General features: G+C 54.4%; 1 protein-coding gene and 1 long non-coding RNA gene across 3 annotated transcripts in view; one reads left to right on the top strand and one right to left on the bottom strand.

Annotated features, from left to right (window-relative positions):
• Col26a1 (collagen type XXVI alpha 1 chain) overlaps positions 1-20,201 on the top strand; it is a 127,843-nt gene that overhangs the window by 84,099 nt on the left and 23,543 nt on the right. The gene's annotated exons all lie outside the window — the stretch shown is intronic.
• LOC124080981 (uncharacterized) lies at positions 17,931-19,454 on the bottom strand. Its single transcript, XR_006847927.2, has 3 exons — positions 19,339-19,454; positions 19,171-19,226; positions 17,931-18,296 (listed from the first exon to the last, which is right to left on the bottom strand). It is a non-coding gene; the product is annotated as an uncharacterized LOC124080981 (long non-coding RNA).

Below are 20,201 nucleotides of genomic sequence, written 5' to 3'. Positions count from 1 at the left end.
GCCTGGTGGTCACTGTGCAACTGAGTGTCTGCAGCCAGGACCTGTGACTGGGGAACAGAAAGATTCTCCTATCTCATGTCGATACACTGAGCATTTGTGTGTCAGGCACTGGGCTGGGCTTTTAAAAAAACATCTTAGTTTTCATTATACTCTGCAACCATCCTGAGAGACTTTGAGGTGAGGGCACCAAGGCCCAGAGAAGTTGATTCGTTTGCCTGCGCTAGCCCAGCTCGAACGTGCCAGAGTTGGGACTTGAACCCACAACCTGTATGAGTGGGCCACTCAGTGGTAGAGCCAAAATTGTTCAACCACTGTCTGTTTATCAGCCCTGGGCTGAGTGTGCTGGAGATTCTAAAGGGAACGACACCCCGAAGATCAGGCCAGTTAGCAAAAGGACAGACCCAGATGTGGATTAATAACCCAGGTGACATAATATGGAAGAACACAGGGATGTGGGTTCTTGGAGGAGGAGGTGCAGGTCCTGCACCCTCAGAAGCTCAGGGCTGCTGGTCCAGGAATTTCCCCAAGCCCTTAGTTTACCTTTCAGGTATCAAGAGACAGGTTAGTGGTCTGATTGGCTTTGGTTTGTTATTCTAGAATCAGGCCACACCTCATAGTGTGAGCTGAGCAGAAGACACTGGCTTTATAGGCAGAAAAAGGCGGAGGAAAGCAGATACAGCGCAAAAGCAGATCTGAGGCTTCGAAGTTTCTTTCCTTGCATTGGAAAAGCAAAGGAGCAGAGATAGTGTGCTCCCCACTACCACGGCCTGTCCAGGGCTCCGTTGATTATGTCCCTCTCCTGATTTCTCACAAGGTCAGCCACAAAACTTAGTTTCAGCTTGGTGGGCCTGGAACCTTAGCATGAGTGACTCCATTTTGATTTGGTCTTTTGGTCTTTTGGGCCTCGTCCAAACCAATGGCCCCTGTCAATCTGACTTTTAACACAGGAAAAGTAAGACTGAGGCTGTTCCCTGAGTTAGATCCATGGTGCTCATCCTGGGCCCCCTATTCTCGGGGGCTAAGGTACACTAGTAATTAAGAGCAGAGACCCAGATGTGCATAGCAGCCCAGAAAGTGGCTTGGACAGGGGGCCCTGGGTTCTCACACCAGCTCTGAACACCTTGGCGACCGATGCTTCTAAGCCTTGCTTCCTCACCTGGGAAATTGTGACCCTGCCTGAGACACGGCGCTCTGCAAGCTCATGGTGCACTGGCCACACTGCGCCACGGCACACCCCAGGGTGATTCCGGGCTGCCCCAGAACGTCGGTTCACCTCTGGAGAGGGCTCTCTGAGACCGGTAAGCAGTAGCATATTCTGGATGTGCGTGCCAAGGAGTGGGTGAACTCCGAGGGACATCTTCCCAAGCACAGCCTACTGTCCTTGGCAGATCCAGGCGGGACGTGAATTCTCTCCAGGGTTTGCAAAGGTGAGGGGGGCCTGGCACAGGTCCCCTGCCCCCCAGCCCCCCAAGCATCTGGCCTCCATCCCGCGCTCACGGGCATGGGGTGTGTGTAAGCCGATTCCAGCACCAAACGGCACATTAATGAAAGTTTTGACAGAGAGATTTCATTTCGGAGCTCACGTTCCCTGAAGGGTTTGTAATAATTGCACTTGAAACAGAGCCATCGGCTCAATGCTTTCCAGATTGGGGGAGCAGCGCATGCTTCTTCCCGGGAAGGTCGGCTTGGTGGGGAGGCTGCCAGAGCGCTGGGTCAGGGGCGCTCTCGGGCCCTAGCCCGGCTCCTCTAGTGGGTAGTGGGTGCAGGGCTCTGGACTTCCTGATGCACATCTGCAGTCCGGGGTCCCCTGTCCTCCCAGCCATCTCATGGCTGAGTAAACCCAAGGTGGAACCTGCTTGAATCTCAGTCCTAGACTGAATGGGGACAGATTGGGGGTTTTTGACCCCTCCCCATACTCCTTCTTTCTGGCTTCAGAATTGCATTGAGAAGCATCTGCCTCCTGGAACCGAGCCCTTGAGGAATCCATTCTTAGTTGTGTGGACCTGGCCCCCTGATTGTCCCCCAACTCTGCAAACCCACCCTAGGGCCTTTGCACCTGCTGCTGCCCCTAGCTGGGACACTCCTATCTAAACAGTGGGACCCTGCCCCATGTCCCCCAACCCATCCATTCCCTTACGTCCCTGTGACTGGTTCTTGGGAACCAGAGTCTAGAGGCCCTGGAATGACCATAGGCCTTGGCGGAGGGGGTCCCTAGAAGGCAGATCCTAGAGAGAAGGCCGGAAGCTGGCCCAGGATGCTGACAGGCCTGAGTTCAGGGTACTTCGCCTTCTCATTTGTAAGACAAAGATGATCTTTCTTTGCCCCCAAAGTGGTTGGAAGGACAAAATAACATCATATTTACAAAACGCCTGGACAGGCTGAGGATGCGTCCAACAACTGCAGTTTTGTTGAGGGTCTTTAGCACAGGTGTGGTTGGCATGGTGGGCAGGTAGTCTTGTCTGTCACCTAGCAAAAACCAGGCCCCTCTGGGAGGGACAGACAGGAACCAGGGAGTCACACTGGTCCTCCTCCCCCAGATCTCTCTGTGTGGGGGTCTTTCTCGTAAGCGCACCAGGAATGGCGGAAACTCACAGACTTCCTGCTGGAGGCCCAAGGAAGGGGAACTGGAGAAGGAAAAATTCCCAGGGAAGGATCTGATTGGCCCATCCAGGTCACATGGCCTTGCAGCTTCTTGACGGAGCCAGAGAGACAGGGCCAAGAGGATGGTAGCTCACTCTTCTAGCCAAGAGAGGGAGGGGGCTGCTGCTCTGAGATGGGAAGAGCCTGGAAAACCTCCCCCAGGGGCATCTTCCAGGCAGATGCTTGCATCCTAGCAGCCAGAAAAGCTGCCCTGTGGGTGTGGTCCCTGCATGACTGTCTCCCCTGCGCCTCTAAAAGGGAGAGCTGCCCTTGACCTTGAGTGGGACCAGGCATCCCGTGACTTTTCTGGAGGACATTTGACAGTCTGTGCAAGTCAGAAGCTACAATTCGTTACCCAGAAATGTCTGATTCCAGATCAAAACTTCCATCCGCTCCTTCCCGGTTGGGGCTGCCATGACTGGTGGCAGGGAGGGGCTGGCGGTCTTTACTTTCTCCTGTATTGCCAACCCAGCTGTCCCCTTTCTGTCTTCTCCAGGGTTGAAGCAGGGATGTGGGGAGGAACCTGGCAAGTCCAGCAAGGGGATCGCTATGTACCTGGCATTACTACCTGCCTGACACTCACAGGACGCCCCTTCTCTTGGGGCTGCCATATTAAAAGCAGGCTTTTCCCTTTGGAGGAAGCCCACCACCACCAAACCCACCCACCCACCTGGGCAAACTGGCTTCCTTCTGGCAGCTGCTTATGCATTTTTCAGTTTCCGGGAAGGGAGAGCACTGCCAGCCTCCGCCAGGACAGACAGGAGCTGAGCCGATGCTCTGGCCAGGTGTCATGAGCATGTCGGTGTCTGGCTCAGGACAGGCAGCTAGACGTGCTTGGCTCAGGAAAGCTCGAAGAGGACAGCCTGGTCCTGAATGGTTCCACCAGCCTTTCAACTGCCAGGTTTCAAGGGCCAGGGTCCCCTGACAGCTTCCTGTAACTACAGGCAATGTCTGTGGCCTGCATGAGCCACCCCTGCCCAAGAGAAGATATCACCCTCTCCAGATAATCCCCCCCCCCCATATGCTTTCTACTTCCACTCTCTTTTTTTTTTTTTTTTTTTTGTACCAGGGATTGAACTCAGGGGCACTCAACCACTGAGCCACCTCCCCAGCCCTATTTTGTATTTTATTTAGAGACAGAGTCTCACTGAGTTGCTTAGTGCCTCACTTTTGCTGAGGCTGGCTTTGAACTCACGATCCTCCTGCCTCAGCCTCCTGAGCTGCTGTGATTACAGGCATGTGCCATTGCAACAGGCTTCTGCTTCCACTCTAAACCCTCTGACATCTTTGACCAGAGCGAGTCACCTAAAATTGGTTCTTGGTCACCTACTTTGAACTTGCTGCCTGACGGGTTGGTGGTAAAATTCACTTTGCTCTCTGATGGCCTGGGGGATGAGTGGGAGCTTCCCATTTAATGCTTTGATTCCTAAACAGAACAATAACCCTCATTAGTGCGAAAACTCCCAGCTAGGAAAGCTCTCTCTGATTCCCTGAGTCGGCCCAATTACACCAGGAAGCAATCCTTATTGTTATATAATATTCAATAATGTTCCATAGTTACAACTATTCTGTATAAGGATAATGCATTAATAAAAGAATTTTTAGAAATATCATAGTTATATATAATATGTTAAATTGTAGGTAATTGTTATGAATTCACTAATAATATTATGACTATTGTTATCCCCATTTATACATGACAAAACCAAGATCCAACACAATTGAGTCACTTGCCAGAGGGGCTGGATGCCACCAGGCCTTTGTTGTGTTACTGGGGTTTTCTGCCATCCTCTAAGTAAGGATGTGGCTGATTTTGCAGGAAATGCTCCTGCCCTTGGGGACAGGGACAATCGGTAGGCTCTAGCACAGTCTGGGCTGCAGAACTGCATCTTGCTAAAAGGAGTGGGCCATCCTCGCAGGCCACTCTCTCCTCTCCTGAGTCTGTGGGGCTATCGGGGTTCCCATGACAAGTGGCATGTTAGAGGAGGGTGTGCAAGAGGTCCTGTGGGCCTCCATTACCTGGCCTGGGTGCCAGAGGGCTGAGGACCATGTAGAAAGGTGACCCAGTGAGCCTGGCATCAGGGCCTGGGGCTGGAGGCATCTCTTCCAGGTTATGGGGCTCTTGTCCCAAGCAGAGCCTGCCCACCAGGGGCAGAAAGGGGTCTTTTGAAACAAACCTGTGATCCTGAACTTCCAGGGTCCTCTTTTTGACAATACCCTATGGTCCCTTCCACACTAGGGGGGCGGGCAGCAGCCTGGTTAGAACCAGATTTTACTACAGGAGCCAGGCTTGGGCCTCGCTCTTGCCCAGAGGCTTTTTGTTGTTGTTTTGTTTTTAATTCTTATTAAGATGAAAATTGCCTGATCGTCTAAATAAGGCTGTTAAATATTGCCTAGGAATCTGCCGACAGAAATAAACCTGCAGATTGGGGAGGAAGTGGGTTGGTGGCCATGAGAGCCGTTGGCCTGGAGACCAGAACACCCCCACTGGGCCATGGGCCTGGTCTGGCTCCCAGGGCTGCCGAGCTGGGCTGGAGGGGCTCCCTGATGCTGCAGTGTGGGGGGCGAGGCCAGGAGGGGCCCTGAGCTCAGTGGGGACTCCCCTGGAGCTGGCCATCCCTTCTGCTCCAGAATCCTCCACCCAGGCCCCTGCCTTGACTCAGTCAGTGACTTAATCCAGGATAGGGGTTAACTGGGTGGTAACTGAAGGGAGTGACTGGAGGAGGCAGTCATCGGGGGCGTGGCCTTGGGGTATATATTTGGTATCTGGCCAGTGGAGTCTCTCTCTCTGCTTCCTGATCATCATGTGAGCGGCTTCCCTCTGCCATACTCGGCCACACTCTTCCGCCCTGATGTTCTGCCTCACCTCGAGCCCCAAGCGAAGGAGCTGGCTGTGTGGACTGAGACCTCTGAAACCGCGAGCCCCTAAAAAAACGTTCCTCCCCTACAGTGGTTCTGGTTGGGTCTTTTAGTCATAGCAGCAAAGAAGCTGAGTAAAACACCTGCCAAAGCTTGGAGGTCATTGGCCCCAGCGCGTCCCTGTTCAGACAGGGACCAGATTGAGAAGGGAGAGGGTGCTGCCTGCCATAGGCCCCTGTCCCAGATGCTCCTTAGAGCTCCAAGCTGTGCCTTCTGGGGCCTGGCTGCTGCTAGGAAAGCTACAGGGCTTGGGTGGGATGGGTCCAGAGCCTGGCCATCCTCACGGGCCCAGGAGGGGCTGTGCGCCTGCAGCCTGGGAGGCGGCTTGACCTGGAGCCCTTCCCTCCTGACTGGAAATGGGAGCTTGGGGGAGCAGCCCTCTGGTCTGCATGCCCCCAATGACCCCCAACCCCTTTGTGTGCCCTCTTAGTGATGGACACTCCCTCCCTGTTAGGGCAGCCTAGCTGCTGCTGGGGGCCTGTCCTGGGGCTGTCCTGCATGGTGTCTGCCCAGCAACCCTGGGTCTCTACAGTGGGGCCATCTGCTTGTTCTGCCCCTTGACAGACCTGGCCCGTGGTTCCTCCTCCTCTTTCTCTTCCTCCTCCTTCCCTTCCTCCTCTTCAGAGTGAGCTTCTCAGTTCCTCCGTGGCTCCTGGGCCCCGCTGCCGGCTCCCCACAGACCCCCCCCCCTTGCCCACCGTCCTGAAGGGGGGCCTGCGCCACGTGCACGTGTTCCCGCCATCGCACACTCTTCTTGAGTTCTCTCCTCAGTGGTGGGAATTCTCAAGAACTGGGCCTTGGGTGCAAAGTCTGCAGGGGGCTCCCTCTGCTCCCCATCCCAGGAGAGTGCTCTGTTTTTAAGTGCTCCTGGTTTGGGGGTGTCTTGGAAACAAAGGATGGAAAATGCGAGGTGAGCCAGTACTCCCCACTGTCTCTGTGTGAATCACCCGGGGTCCTAGGAAATAGCTGGGGTCGCGAAGGCCTGGGACCTGGGAGGAGGTGTTTCTGACAAGCTCCCCGCACACAGGACGGCTGGTCTGGACTCGGAGCAGCGCTGTCCCAGTCGGGACACTGGGAGTCTTGCCTTTGTGCCCTGAAGCCACAGGCGCCTGCCTTGGCGCAGGCCTTGCTTGGCCTCAGGGAGCCCGTTGCTGGAACCTCCCTCCATACTGAATCCAGCTCCAGCTGCTGTGGGGCCTCCTCGGGGTCCTACAGGCCTGCGCCTCCCTGTGTGGGGAACTCCACCAGCGGGTCGTGTGTCACCTTCCTCCCTGCAGCAGGCCCAGGACAGGGCAGGTGGCCCTGGGCCAAGCCGGCCTTCCCTCTCCACGCCAGTGGCCACTCCCCGGGGCTCACCATCCTATGTGGGCCAGCACCCCCTCTTTCCCAGGGCCCACCCTTTACTCACTTTGGGATTAGGGACCCAGGCCTTGCCCCTCCCCTGCTCCTGATTTGGGGGTTCTCACCACTGTGCCCTGCAGGGCTGGGGTGCCAGTATTTCCACCTGTGGTGGTGACACCAAACCTGCTGCTGCTAACGGACCTACGTAAGGAGGCCTGTGGCTGAGAAGACGCCTCACACTGTCACCTCCGGGCTCCCTCCCCAGGAGGCTGATGAGGCCAGGAGGATTTTTATGCATTGATTATTATTAGTTTACTTACTCCTTTCAAACATGAGGCCACTGCACTCAGGAACATAGTGCGTTGCTCAGTCCCCTGCCAGGAAGGCAGGACCTGGATCTTGTGGCCCGGGTTCTGTGACTCCTGATGAGAGCAGCGTGCGTGCGTAGGTCCAGGCCTGTGGGAGCCGGTGTCCATTTACGTGTGTGGAGGTGGCATGGGCCTGGGAGTGATGGGCCTAGGCCGTGTCATGTGGACGTGCCTGCGTGTTTGAGAACCATAGATGTGTGTGCATGTGTGCAAGTGGGTGCTGAGTACCGGCCCCTGCTGTGCCCAGGCGGGTGTGCATGGTCGTCCTCCTGCCACTCAGCAATGACCTGGAGACCGGGTGGCTGTGGTGGGCCCTTGGGAGCCTGCAGGGGTTTCATCCTCTCTCAAAGAACCATGTCGGACCTTCGGCTTCCCTCTTGAAGGAGGCTCCTGCTTCCTGCACCCTGGTGGGGTCCCCGTGTGGACTCCAGTGGTACCCAGCACTTTGTTATGTCCTCCACCATTTATTGAGCACCAGCTGTGTGCAGGACTCAGCACCCAGTGCATTGAGGTGGGCGCTGTCTCATCCCTGTTTCACGTTTGTGGAAACTGAGCCTTGGAGATGCCAAGTGGGTCCAGGTCACAGCGGGGAGCATCAAGGCAGGGCTGAGACCTGGGTTTTAACAGTGTGTCCCTGCTCCCAATGCTGCAAAACGTCACATGCAAGTCACGGGACTGAGCAAGTCCCTTTAGGGAAACGGCTCCCCATGAGGAGTGCGTTGGGAGAGGCTTGTCTGTCGCGCCGTGGGTGCTGGGGACGGCTGGCCCCTCTGCCTCCCCCCCCCTCCCCATCATGCTCGGCAGCAGACCCTGCGTCACAGGCTGGGTCAGAGCTGCCCCCTGTGCACATGAGGCCAGGCCTGCAGGAGGAGGCTGTAGAGGGTGGATGCCAGCCAAGGCCAGGCCCTCAGACAGCTGACCGGCTGTAGGGAAGGAAGCCCAGGACTGGGAAGGGCCCCTCTGTTCACCTGGGGCCGACAGACCAAGAGGAGTGACCTAGAGGCAAGTTCCAGCATATTCTCAGGAGCAACCTGCTCCCAGAGCGCCCACAGAAGGACCGGACAAGGCCCAAGAGGCAGGGACTTCTTGTCATAGACCGAGGCTGATGACAAGTTGATGAGGGGACACCGAGGCCAAGAGTCCAGTAGCATTCGGGGGCAGGCTTGATGGTGGGAGCCCAGAAAACCCATAAGGCTCAGGTCACCCCACGGCCCTGCTCCCACGTGCCTACCTGAGGAAACCAGAGGATATTAGAAACAGAAGGGACTTTTTGTCACATAAGTCAAAGTCCTGAGAAGATGGGGAAACCGAGACCCAGAAGCCCAGAGCAATTGCCTAAGCTACCCCATGACAAGGTTAGACTCTGAGTCTCCTGACAGCGGCCAGAGAGCTCTACCCATCCTCCTGTCCTGCCTCCGAGAACTGTAAGACCCCAGGGCCCACACGCTGAGCTGTCCTTGAGTCCCCCCCCCCTCCTTTACCCCCTGCCATCTCTGCGGAGGGAAGGGACCCTGGGGGAAAGCACACCCATTCAAAGACAAATGTTCAAGAGCCACTGATCACCTCGTCCTCGAGACAGGGCCTTCCTTCCCTGTCCCTGTTGCCTGGCCTCTTGGAATCCCGACTGTCACAAGCATATTGCAAGCACATGTCTGCGCAGGCCACTCACACTAAACCGACGCTGAAAACCACATTAAATTGAAGTGGAGGAGAGGGAATCACTTTGTAACATGCTTTATTTTATTTTATTTTTGACTTGGAAAGAAGCACGTCCTGGCTGCTAATCAAAGAGCTGGGGGGTGGGGGTGGGGCTCTAAGCAGAAACCAAACCTTCCCGGCCAGACCCACCCAGCCCGCCCCCTGGGACAGTGGCTCTGGCTCCAGGGAACTGAGAGGGGCTGCAGGCTGTGAGTGGGCTCATGGCTAGTCTAGAAGCTGGAGGTCCCCAGCAGCTCTGGGCACATTCTGCCCAAGCTGTGGGAGCCTGGACCCCTTCCTCCTGCGCCCACCTCAGTGCCCATAACTGTGGAAGGGACTCCCGGGATGCTGGCTCCATTTGTTCCCAGAAGCTTAACCCCCTTCTCATTAGTCAGCAGGAGCTGGGGCCCCCATAGACACAGGAAGCAGATGGTGACTCAGGGTCCAGCTGTGGGGGAACGCAAGGACATCCTGACTCCACCAGACTTGTTTCTGGTCACTACAGAATGGCTTGGTCCCCTCTGGAGATTCCCAGCCAGGACACTGGTGTCTTGGATGGACAGGTCACTTGCTCAGAGCCACATCTTGGCATCCAGGACCCCTGTCAGCATCCCTCTTAGGTGTCCCACAGTCTTCGTCCCCCACAGGTCCAAGATCCACTGTCACTACTCCCTGGACCGTCTCTAATTCTCCTCGCCTGACAACCTTCTAATCTATCAGCTGTTGGATCTGGAAGTCTCCAGGCCTCAGCTCTGTCCTCTCCTTTTCTGCCTCGGTGCCAGGGGGTTCCCACCACTGGCCCTCTGTGTGCACAGCCCTGGAGCTTCGCCTAGCTTAGCCCAGGTCCTGCCGCCTCTCACCTGGACTGCCTCAGCCCCCAGAACCAGCTGTCTGGAAGGGAGCGCCAAACACTCCCCTCTGCAGCTTGAGACCCTTCCATGGTGTCTCGCCCCCTCTGGATGAGAGCCAAGCAGCTCCAGCTAGTGCGCGGGGTTCCTTTGTGTGCATTAGGAAGAGGCTCCCTCCCTCCAGGCACATGGCTGCCATCTGCTGGAAACCTGTCACAATAAATTCTCAAATCTACAACGCCTGTGATACAACGGCGCCCCCTAGGGTTGTTCGCATGCAGTGTCCTGGATCGAGCAGCCTTAGGCACAAGGGATCCTGATGGCCCTCCGCTGGCCCTTTCCTGCCCCTGGTACCCGCTCATGTCTTGTCTGCCAATGGCCCGGAGCTGCTAGTGGCTCTCTAAGTGACCAGTGGTTAGTACACGTGGGCTGCGGGGACAGAATCCCAGGCTTACCATGCATCTGCTGTAAAACTCCTCGCCCTCTGCATCCAATCACTTTTATCACTCATAAAATGGGGGTGCTGGTGATACTGTCCTCACAGTCATGGTGACCATCCCCCTGGTGAATACTCAAGTGCAGTGCTTAATAGAGGGGTTGACGCATCACAAAGGCTATGTTGGTATTTTCTGCTATTATTGTCTCTCTTCTCTGTTCTTCTGCCCACGTTTTTTTTTTTTTTTCCTGCTGGGCTCTCTCTATCCCCACCCCACCCTGCCTCTTCTCGACTCGATCAACTTCTGGTTAAAGCTCAAGACTCAGAAAACCTTTTCATGCTGGGAACGGTGTAATCCTGGGAGGCTGAGGCAGGAGGATTGCAAGGTCAGCCTGACCAACTTAGTAAGACTCTGTCTCAAAATAAAATAAAAAGGGTTGGGGGTGTAGCTCCGTGGTACAGCATTTGCCTAGCATGCAGGAGGCCCTGGGTTCAAGCCCCAGTAACAAAAAAAAAGAAAGAAAGCCTTCCATGCAAGGGCCTGGCAGCACCCCTCCGTTCTGCCTCCGGACTCCCCTAGTCCTCCTTGAAGGGAAATTCTAGCAACAGCTTTTCCTTGTCCCTAAATGTCCCTTGATGTCCTTGGACAGTGAGCTCCTTTCCAGCAGGCACAAGGTCTTTCTTGGGTCTGAATCTCCAGGTCCTGGCCTAATGCTGGCCCCAGAGCAAAACTTCACAAAGCTTGTCCTGAAAATAAGCTCAACTTATTTTGAGCATTTTGCTTTTTCATTACTGGTTTTAAGCCAAGCAGCCAAGCAGTTTAAAATGGTAAAAGGACAAAAATATTAAATCTTCCTCGGTGACTGTCATTTATATAGTAGGTAGAAATGACAACCTGCCTCAGGCCTGCACGCTCCATGGAGGCAGCTCTGGGAAAGGCTGTGTAAATTGGCCTCAAAGAGAGGCCGAGGCTGTGGGGCAGCCCTGGGTGAAGCACCTCTAGGGAAGGAAGTCTAACAAGGCCGTTCTGAAAGGAAACAAGCGAAGGCGTATTAAAAACCGGAAGTGACGTCATGTACAAACCGGAAGTGGGCCATTTCACACCAAGACCCTTTCCTATTGGAGCATGGCTTTGTCTATCATCCCTGGGCGGGGCTGCAGCAGGAGCACAGCCCAGTAGGTCCAGGTACTACACACCTCCTTTTGCTACTCAGCTGGGTCCAGGGTCCTGAGAAGGAAGACTCCCTTCCAGGGGAGGGAAGGACATCCTGTCATTTATACAAGTTGAGCATCCCTAACCAGAAAATCTGAAATCCAACCAGCTCTGAACTTTTGGGATTTTCATTCTTAGAGGCGCTCACCTGGTAAAGTCTATGCAGACATTCCCAAATCAGAAAACTCCAAAATCTGAAACAGTGCTGGTCCCAAGCATCTCCCATAAGGGATACCAATCTGTAATAGGGATTTTCTGGTTAATTTTAAAAATAATTTATTAAGGTAAAATTCACACCATATAAAATGAGCCATCTTAAAGTGAACAGTCAGTTCTGTGGCATTAATAGACCCAACGTCATCTAACTGCTCCTTCTCTCTGGTTCCCAAACATTTCCATTTTCCAAAGTAAGATCCCATACCCATTAGCCAGCTTCTCCCCCTCTTTTCCTCTCCTCCCAGTCTTTGGCAAACACCAATCTATTTTCTGTCTCTACGGATTCATCTATTCTGATCTATTCTGAGTGTGTTGTATATATAGACTCTACACACTGTGTGATCTTTTGCATCTGGTTTCTTTCAAAATGCTTTGGGGGTTCATCACATCATAGCATGAAACCGTATTTCATTCCTTTTTATAGCTGAATAGTTTTCCACAATTTGTTTCAACTTTCATCTGTTGATGGACATCCAGATTTCCCCTTTTGGCTGTTGTGATTAGTGTCTTTATGAACCATGAGCCTGTGTGTGCACAGAGTGGCTTGAACACGTGTCTTCAAGTCTTTTGAGTGCGTGTGTTGTACATTGATTGACTTGAGTGGAATTGCTGGGTCATAGAGTAATTCCATGATTAATGTTTTAGGAAACCAACATAGTGTTTTCCATACACCATGTTCTACTTTGCATTTCCTCCAGCAAAATGTACAGCAAGGGCTTTGATTTCTCCACATCCGTGTTATTTTCTAACTGTTGTGTTGTTTTCTAAAATGACAGCCATCTTTGGTAGGAGGTGATTTCTCATCTTGGTATTGATTTTCATCTGTGTTGAGTATTTTTTAATGTGTCTACTGGCCGTCTGCATGTCTTCTTTGCAAAAATTATCTATCCACGTCTTTGGCGCCTTCAGAAATTGGGCCGTTTGCCTTTTTGTGTTGATTTACAAGATGATTTCATCTGGATATTAAACTCTTATCAGTACTATCATTTGCAAATATTTTCCCCCATTCTGTATCTTGTCTTTTCATTTTCTTGATAAAACCCTTTAATGTATGAAAGTTTTAATTTTGATGAAACCCAAGTTAGCTACTTTTTTTTTCCCCTGTTGTTGCTCATATTTCTGGTGTCGTGTCTAAGGATTCGTTGCCAAATCCAAGGTCGTGAAGATAAACCCCTGTGCCTTCTTCTAAGGGATTTATGGTTTTAATTCATAACTGTTGTGTTCATCCACTTGAGTTCACTTTTTGTATGTGATGAGGTGGGACTTAACTTGACCCTTTTGCGTGTGGATTTCCAGGTCTCCTAGCACGTTTTGCTGAAGGGCCTATTCTGTCTCCATTGAAAGGTCTTGGCACCCTTGTTAAAGGCCGTTGGCCGTAGATACAGAGTTCTGGTTTATTTGTAAAGTCTGAGTCCTGGCTCCGGCTCTGCCTCTTGCTCGTGGGTGCCGTGGGCAGGGCCTTTCCTTCTCTGGGTCTGCATTTCCTTGTTTGGGAAATGAGAGCCTGGGGTTTACACAGTGCTGTGACTGTGGCTGCCTCAAAGTCTCCATTTTCTGGGTTACCATGACCGCAGTCAGGTAGGCTCTGAGTTGGCTTTGCTCCGTGGGGTGAGGGTCACCCCTGCCTTTCCCACACTTCCTGCTGATCCCTCTGACCTCTGCAGAGTCTTGGGGCTCCATCCAGTTTCCCCTTTACTTTAGTCCAGGGACTGTGCAGCCTCCTGTAGCTAATTATCCTGAAGTCCTTGGGTCGGAGTTGGACTTTCAACCTGAGGTTCTCAGGGGAGCAGGGGTGCTCATCTCTCCACCCACTCCTCTGATTATTTATCCCACAACACTGAAAGGATCTGCTCAGTAAGTTAGAAATGAAATCCCGGAGTCAGGCCTGAGTCTCTGCAGTATTGTCAGGATTATGGTAATGTTGGGTGCTGCACTGGGACCGTGCTGTGGTCCAGAAGATTCTAGAAAACCCTGTAACCCCTGCCCACTCCCCATCTCCCTCCCCAGCAGCTCTTGACCTTGGCTGTCCAGGTCTTTTCTCATCTACAGAGTGACTGCTCCCTCCAGGCCAGGCTCCCTGTGGGCGTGGAGGTGGGGATTCAGGCCAGTTCACCCTGTAATTCTCACCACAGCCATGTGGGGGCGGTAGAGTGGCCCTAACTGACCGCTAACATTCATTGAGGTGAATCTGCCAGGGAGCGATTGAGGTCCTCATAGCCTCCTCCTTCAGCCTCCATTTTGGGAGGCCCCTGAAGAAATTCAGACCTTTGCCAGAAGTGAAATTCCATTTTCTCTTTACTTTCACTTTCTGGAGCCTCATTTGCATCTGATGGTTGACAACCAGGGAGGCTCTCCCAATTCCAGTTTGTGCACCCTGACTTCACCCCGACTTCATTTTACTTTTTCTACCCTGTTTCCTCCTCTCCGTCTTTCTGCCCAGCGTGGCTGCATGTCCAACCAATCTGTGGGTGGTAAGTCAACCTTAGTGCCATTGGCTCCACGGGTATGCTACAGGAGGAAAATGTAGAACTTGGCTGGAGCCTGACTTGGGTCTTGCCATGGTTTTGCTCTGTGACTTTGAGGAAATAACCTCACCTCTCTGGGCCTCAGGTCTTCATCTGTAAAAGGAGGAATTGAGCCAGATAATTGGGGCAATAGTCACAGGCTTCCCCTCTCTGGGAATCAGATGAAACTTTGGATCCTCCCTTCTCAAATATATCCAAGTACAGGGAGTCTTGCTCACAGGACCCTTGGAGGATCCTGATCTCTCATTAAACCTCAATATTAGGTCTTTCAGCTCAGCAGGTTGAATGAGGAGAGTCCCCTACTCTTTTCTGGGTCTTTTTTCACATGGGGTAGGAGTCACTTTTCAAATTCCCAGGTATCTGCCTGTGCACCTGGGTGGCCCAGCACTTTCTCACCTGGACCTAGGGGACAGGAGCAGCAAGCCTTTGGGGACCTTCGACCTCTCCTAAGAAGGGAAGGAACTGGGGAGGGGGACTCAAGGTGATGTACTGCTGGGCTTCCAGCTGACCACAGGTGAAGCCCAGCATCCCTCCAGTCCGGGTGGGAAACGGGCTGAACTGAGAAGCCCCTGTTGGGATGCGCTGGCCTGGGAAGCTTGGGTCTCCTCTGCCTCTTCCCACAGTGGGGCTCCTGCCTGGTCCCCCCCAGCTGGGACTGAGTCACCAGAATTCTTTTAGGATCCATTTTCTGGCCCACACCCCTGTTTTCTTTGGACATCTAAAGCAACATCCTAAATTTCCTCTGCCTAATTTTAGTCTCTGGGAATTGCAGCCAGATGATGTCAGGGTGAATATTCGGTGCCATTGGTCTTCCCGAGCTCGGCTGTCACCGGCTTCCTGCAGCTGCCTGGCCCCTGAGGGTCAGGTGTGGGCCTGGGAGGCTTGGGGCTCATCCAGTTCTGACCCCACTGTGACAGGGAGTCAAGAGGAGCCTGCTCCTCGGTAGGAAATGCCTTCAGCATGTGGTGTTCCCTGCGTTCGGAGCTGGGGATGGGTTCCCGAAGGGAGTTCCCACTCATCCCCAGGTTGTTCCAGAGTTCCCAGTGTGTGCCAGGAACCTACTGTGTGTCCCGAGACGTGGAAAGTCTCTTGTTTATGAGCATACACATCGCCTACCCCTCTGCACTCAGCTAGGGGCCCTTCTAGCAACCAAATCTGACGTCATCCCCTGGGGGTGGACCCAGGCTTGTGGACCAGCCTGACCCCCTGCCTTCCCACACCCCCAAGGCCTCTGGCCACTGGCTTCTGCTGCTGTTGGAGCTGCTGGGAGTCCCAGCTGGGCGTCTGGCCGCTGGACCCCCACGGACTCACCAGCTCCAATGAGCTGGAGGCGGCCCTCCCACGGCGGATACCAGAGACAGAAGCTCTTTATCTCAAGTTCTTCCTGCCCCCTTTTCTTTAGCAGTACTGGGGATGGAGCCCAGGGTCTCGTGCATGCTATCCACTGAGCTACACCCCAGCCCAGTCTTTAGGTGGGATTCAGGCCAGGTGGGCTCAAGGCCTGGCTAGTATCATGCAGAGGCGGGGTCATCTTGGCCAACTCCCATTTCCTCTGAGTCTCTGGTTCTGCAGTCGGGGTAAGACGCTGCCCTCTTTCTTCTCAGCCAGAGTGGAGGATGCTTTGGGGCCCCCTTGCATCTGCAGTCCTTGATCAAGCTCACGGTCCCCCGTGTTGTCCCGGGGGTGAGGCTATAGCCTTCTTATAAATAAGTAGTGCTGCATCTGGCCAGAGCCCAGCTCTGCCTGCAGGGTCAAGGGGAGGTGGCCTCCTTAGGGCCCCCAGGGACCCCAACGCCCCCCATGTGGGTCCCCAGTCCTTTGATGTCATTGCTTGGCCGTGACGAGGGCACACTCACACAGGCACATGTGAACACGTGTGCACATGCTGGGGCCGCGAGGGATGTGGTGCATTTACACACACACATGCACACACGCACACACACATGCACACACGCACATGGAGGAGAGCATGCCGTGGGCCTCTGGATCTTCCTTCTTGTGGCTTCCGGCCACTTCTGTTCCTGGTGAGTGTGGCCTAGGGCGGACAGAACTCTGCAACTGAGAAGTGACACGCAGGACACTGCCGTTTCCCTGACCGTGAAATAAGGATGCTCAGAACAGAGTCCCCGTGGTCTGTGTCCTGTCAAATGGACCATCCTGCAGGCTGTCCACTATCCTGCAAGCAGGCTACCGGGTTTCTCAGTTCTGGTTGACGGGGTCCAAAATGTGCACTGATGTCCTGTGTCCTTGAGTGTACAGTGGTGGCATCTCACTGGGGCCACTGAACTTGCTAACAGGGGCTGGGGGCGGGGGGCTGGCTGGAGTCCCTGGTTCCTGCTGCCAGATGAAGGCTGGAACTGCTGACCCCAAGCAGGGCCCATACCTATGTTCAGAATGTTCCAGCCAGGCCAGTGGCACAGAGGAGAAGCAGAGGGGACCTCTTTCAGCTCCGGGCTCTCCTGAGCTGGCAGCCGAGGGAGATTCAGGACACTATTTTGCTGGTTCCTGAGTCTGTGTCAGGGTCAGGCTCTCACACGTGGGCAGGGACCCTCCACGCCACCTTGGCCCGTCGAACTCCATGACAGGCTTCAGCTTGAGAAAGCAGAGCCCACTCGGAAGGCAGCCCGGGAGAGGCCCAGGTGGTGGGGACCCAGGTCTCGTCCCAGGGCCTATGTGGACAAGACGCTCCTAACCCTGGACACACGGTGGTCCCCTGCGGTCTGGCCAACACAGTTGATAGCTGTCTCTGTTTTCTGTTCCTGTAACTAAATACCTCGTATTGGGTCACCTTAGAGAGCAGAGATCGGTTTAGCGTGGGGCTCTTGGAGGTTCCTTGTCCAGGTGCGAGCGGCTGGCCGGGCCTCCCCTGTACATCATAATATGGCAGAGGGCATCCCATAGGAGGAAGGGCCAACCGGCTCTGACGAAGCCACTAATGCCATCATGCGGTCCCACCCACGTGAGCTCATCTGACCTAACCGCCTCCCGAAGGCCCCGCCTCCAAGGGCCAGTAACACATGCCTTTGGGGTGGAGTTGCCCAGACATGAATTCTGGGGGACACTCCCAAGCCACAGCAACCGCATTCATAGGACTGACAACCTTACAGGAAGTGGCCTTCAGAGGACCCGAGGGAGGGCCCCGGATCGGCCCAGGCCCGGCTCTGCCAGGACCACGCACTCCGGTCACTTAGGACTTCTCCTGCTATAAGTGACACATAGTGTGAGAATCATTTAAAAGACAAGCACAGTCGAACTCACCGGGCAGGAATGTGCTCCAGGGCCAGGTCCCAGGACCTGAGGAGACAGAAAGTCTCGCTGCCGAGGTCACCACCCGGTGGGGAGGGAGTGGGCATGTGGGTCTCAGGAACCTGGGACCAGGAGCCCTGGACCCTGAGCTGGGAACAGGTGAAGGCCTGGGCTCCTCCGTCACAGGGAGGCGAGCGCTGAGATTAGGTGGAAAGAGGTGACTCAGGAGATGTCCACTCCTGGCTCACAGAGGCGGCAAAGGGGACCTGGCCCTGTGGACCCTGGATGGGGAAGGATAAGTCTGAGGAATCAGAGTCGTGGCCCCACGTCCCACAGGTGTGGGACTCAAATTGACCCACAGCAGTGCTGGTTGGGTAATGATTTAGGGTTTTTTTTGAAGTAAAATAAAATATGTGCCATTCAAGTCCAGCAGTGCAGAAAAAGGTCATAGTTGGTGAGCAGGCCGGCTTCTTCAGGAAATCGATTCAGCTGATTCCGTTTATTAACAGATTAGAAGAGAAGAGCATTTGCTAAAACCCAACGCCTATTCACAACGAAGACTATGGGCAAACGAGGGAGAGGGAGCGATTTCCGGGCACAGCCCCTCCCACCGCTGCGTCTCCCCTGCTCTGGGGACATGAGAAGCTGCCTTTGAGAGTCAGGAGTGGGTGTGGAGGCAGCCGGCCTCCTGTGTTCAGAGTTGCCCTGCAGGTCCTGACCTGGGCAGGACCTTGGATCCAGGGATGGAAGATCAACGGCAGGGACACCTCCCCAGGGTGAGGGACAGCGTCACCAGAGGCAGGGACACCACTGTCCGGCAGCGCATAATGGGTGATGGGTTGGTACCTGAAATCCAGAAAGAACCGCTATGAATACTGAGAAACAGACAGATGAATCCAAAGGAAAGACAAGACAAGGACATAAGGGCCACCGTGGGAAGCAGAGATAGTGCCCCAGACTACGGGGATGTTCTGCTTTAGCAGCGTGGGAAAGGCAAATTCCAGCCACAGTGAGACACCATGTCACACCCACCAGACCCGCAGGACGGCTGCAGGCTTGGCACCCTCTGGGGGCTCCAGGATTGGGGTGATGGGACAGGGTGGCTCTGCTGGCCTTGTGAGCAGCGACCACACATCACTCTTGTTTGGGTCCCACCCTGGCCCACTCTGCCTCCTGGTGTCCCCTCCTAGGCAGCTGGATGTGCTTCTGTCCTGCAGAGCTGGGGGTAGGATGGGGAGAAGGGGATGGGGGTAGCCCAATCAGATCGCCCTTGATCTACACTTGAGCAGACCCTTCCCCAAGAGAAGCCGAGGCCCCAGCCCCCCCCCCCACCACATCCTCAGAGCTCAGCAAGGCTGGGCCCCCTCCCAGCTCCACCCACGCTGCAGCCCAGCTGTGAGCAGAGAGCAGGCCTCAGACCTGAAGGCAGCCTCCTCCTCCCCCTCCTCGAAGTCTGGGCTTCTGGCCTGAACCTTCTCCCACTGGCCACTTGGTAAGTCCAGTTGGGCACTCAGAAGCCTGGGCAGAGTCAGTGTGGATGCCAGCCCTGTCCTCAGGGTGGAAGCTTTCCCTGTGGCCCAGGACCAGCATCTAAGTCCCGAAAAACAGGCCAGCAGGAACCACATCCTAGGAACGCACTCTGTCCCCTGCCTTGAGCCTGCACAGATGGCCTCTGACCCAGCGGGACTGGAGTTTCTGGGTTCCAGATCCTCTTCCTTACCTTTTTCTGGGCTGAGCCGTTGCTCTCTGAGTGGGGACCGTATCACCTCAGACTCTCTGGAAAGAGAAGAGAGGAGAGAGCGCTTTATGAAGTGCTGGCCTCAGTGGTTCTGGAAGGGCTCATTCTTACTATAGTGTAAATGACTGAAGAGGGATCAGGAGTCCTCACCCCAGGAGGGTGAATGGGTTTTAACCCCATGTCATCCCCGTTCAGATGTGTGACTGCAGCCATGAGCCATTTAACACCCAGATCTGAGTTCTGATCTGTAAAAAGAAAGGGCTTTAAGGCTAAGCTCCTCCCAGCCTTCTAATTATGTGGGGAATTTCCTTTTCAATATCATAGCCTGAATAACAATAACCCTTTCTCAGACCTGCCCTTCAGTCCTGCCTCCTCTAAACCGGCATCGAGGACAGAGAGTTAAGTGACTTCCCCAGAACTTCACACAGCTGGTCCCAGGCAGGACCCAGACGGGACCATGCCTTAAGCTGACAGGCAACTGTTATAAGATCCTGCACCAATGCCTTTGTTTTTTAAATGTGTGTCAAGCCCCTGGGGACAGTATAGAGACAGTATCTCTAAGAAAGAAGCAAATTACTTCTGAGCGACCTTCCGGGTTGATTAGAAGAAAAACTCCGTCCCCAGTCAAGGTCTTCCCATTGGTCCTGGTACCAAGTGCTGCTTTGGTTGCCATGGCAACCTCCTCCTGCAAGGGAAAGGCGTGGCCCAGGCCAACCCTGAGAGTCCTGGGGTCTCCACTATCGGCCCCATTTTCTTCCTTCCCCTCTGCCCACCAGGGAGCAGCTGACCCCAGACAGTGATCCCTGAGGACAGGGGTGGTGAGTGGGGACAGTGGGAAGTGGATCAGCCCAGGGCTCAGATGGTGGGGGCTGTCATTCCCATGTTGGCTGGTGGTGTGTGGGGTGGGGGTGATGGGATGTGTACCCCCGGTCCCATCTCTGTCAGGATCTGTTAGGATTTGGTTTGTCACCTATCACTTTGCGGTCAGCACAGCAGGGACCCAAAGAACTGAA

Source organism: Marmota monax, unplaced genomic scaffold (assembly GCF_021218885.2).
Source record: "Marmota monax isolate L192 unplaced genomic scaffold, Marmota_monax_Labrador192_F-V1.1 WCK01_AAM20220418_F8-fsc00341, whole genome shotgun sequence".
NCBI classification, from domain to species: Eukaryota; Metazoa; Chordata; class Mammalia; order Rodentia; family Sciuridae; genus Marmota; species Marmota monax.
The sequence above is the reverse complement of the archived record's forward strand: the minus strand, read 5'-3'. Positions and strand labels throughout refer to the sequence as shown.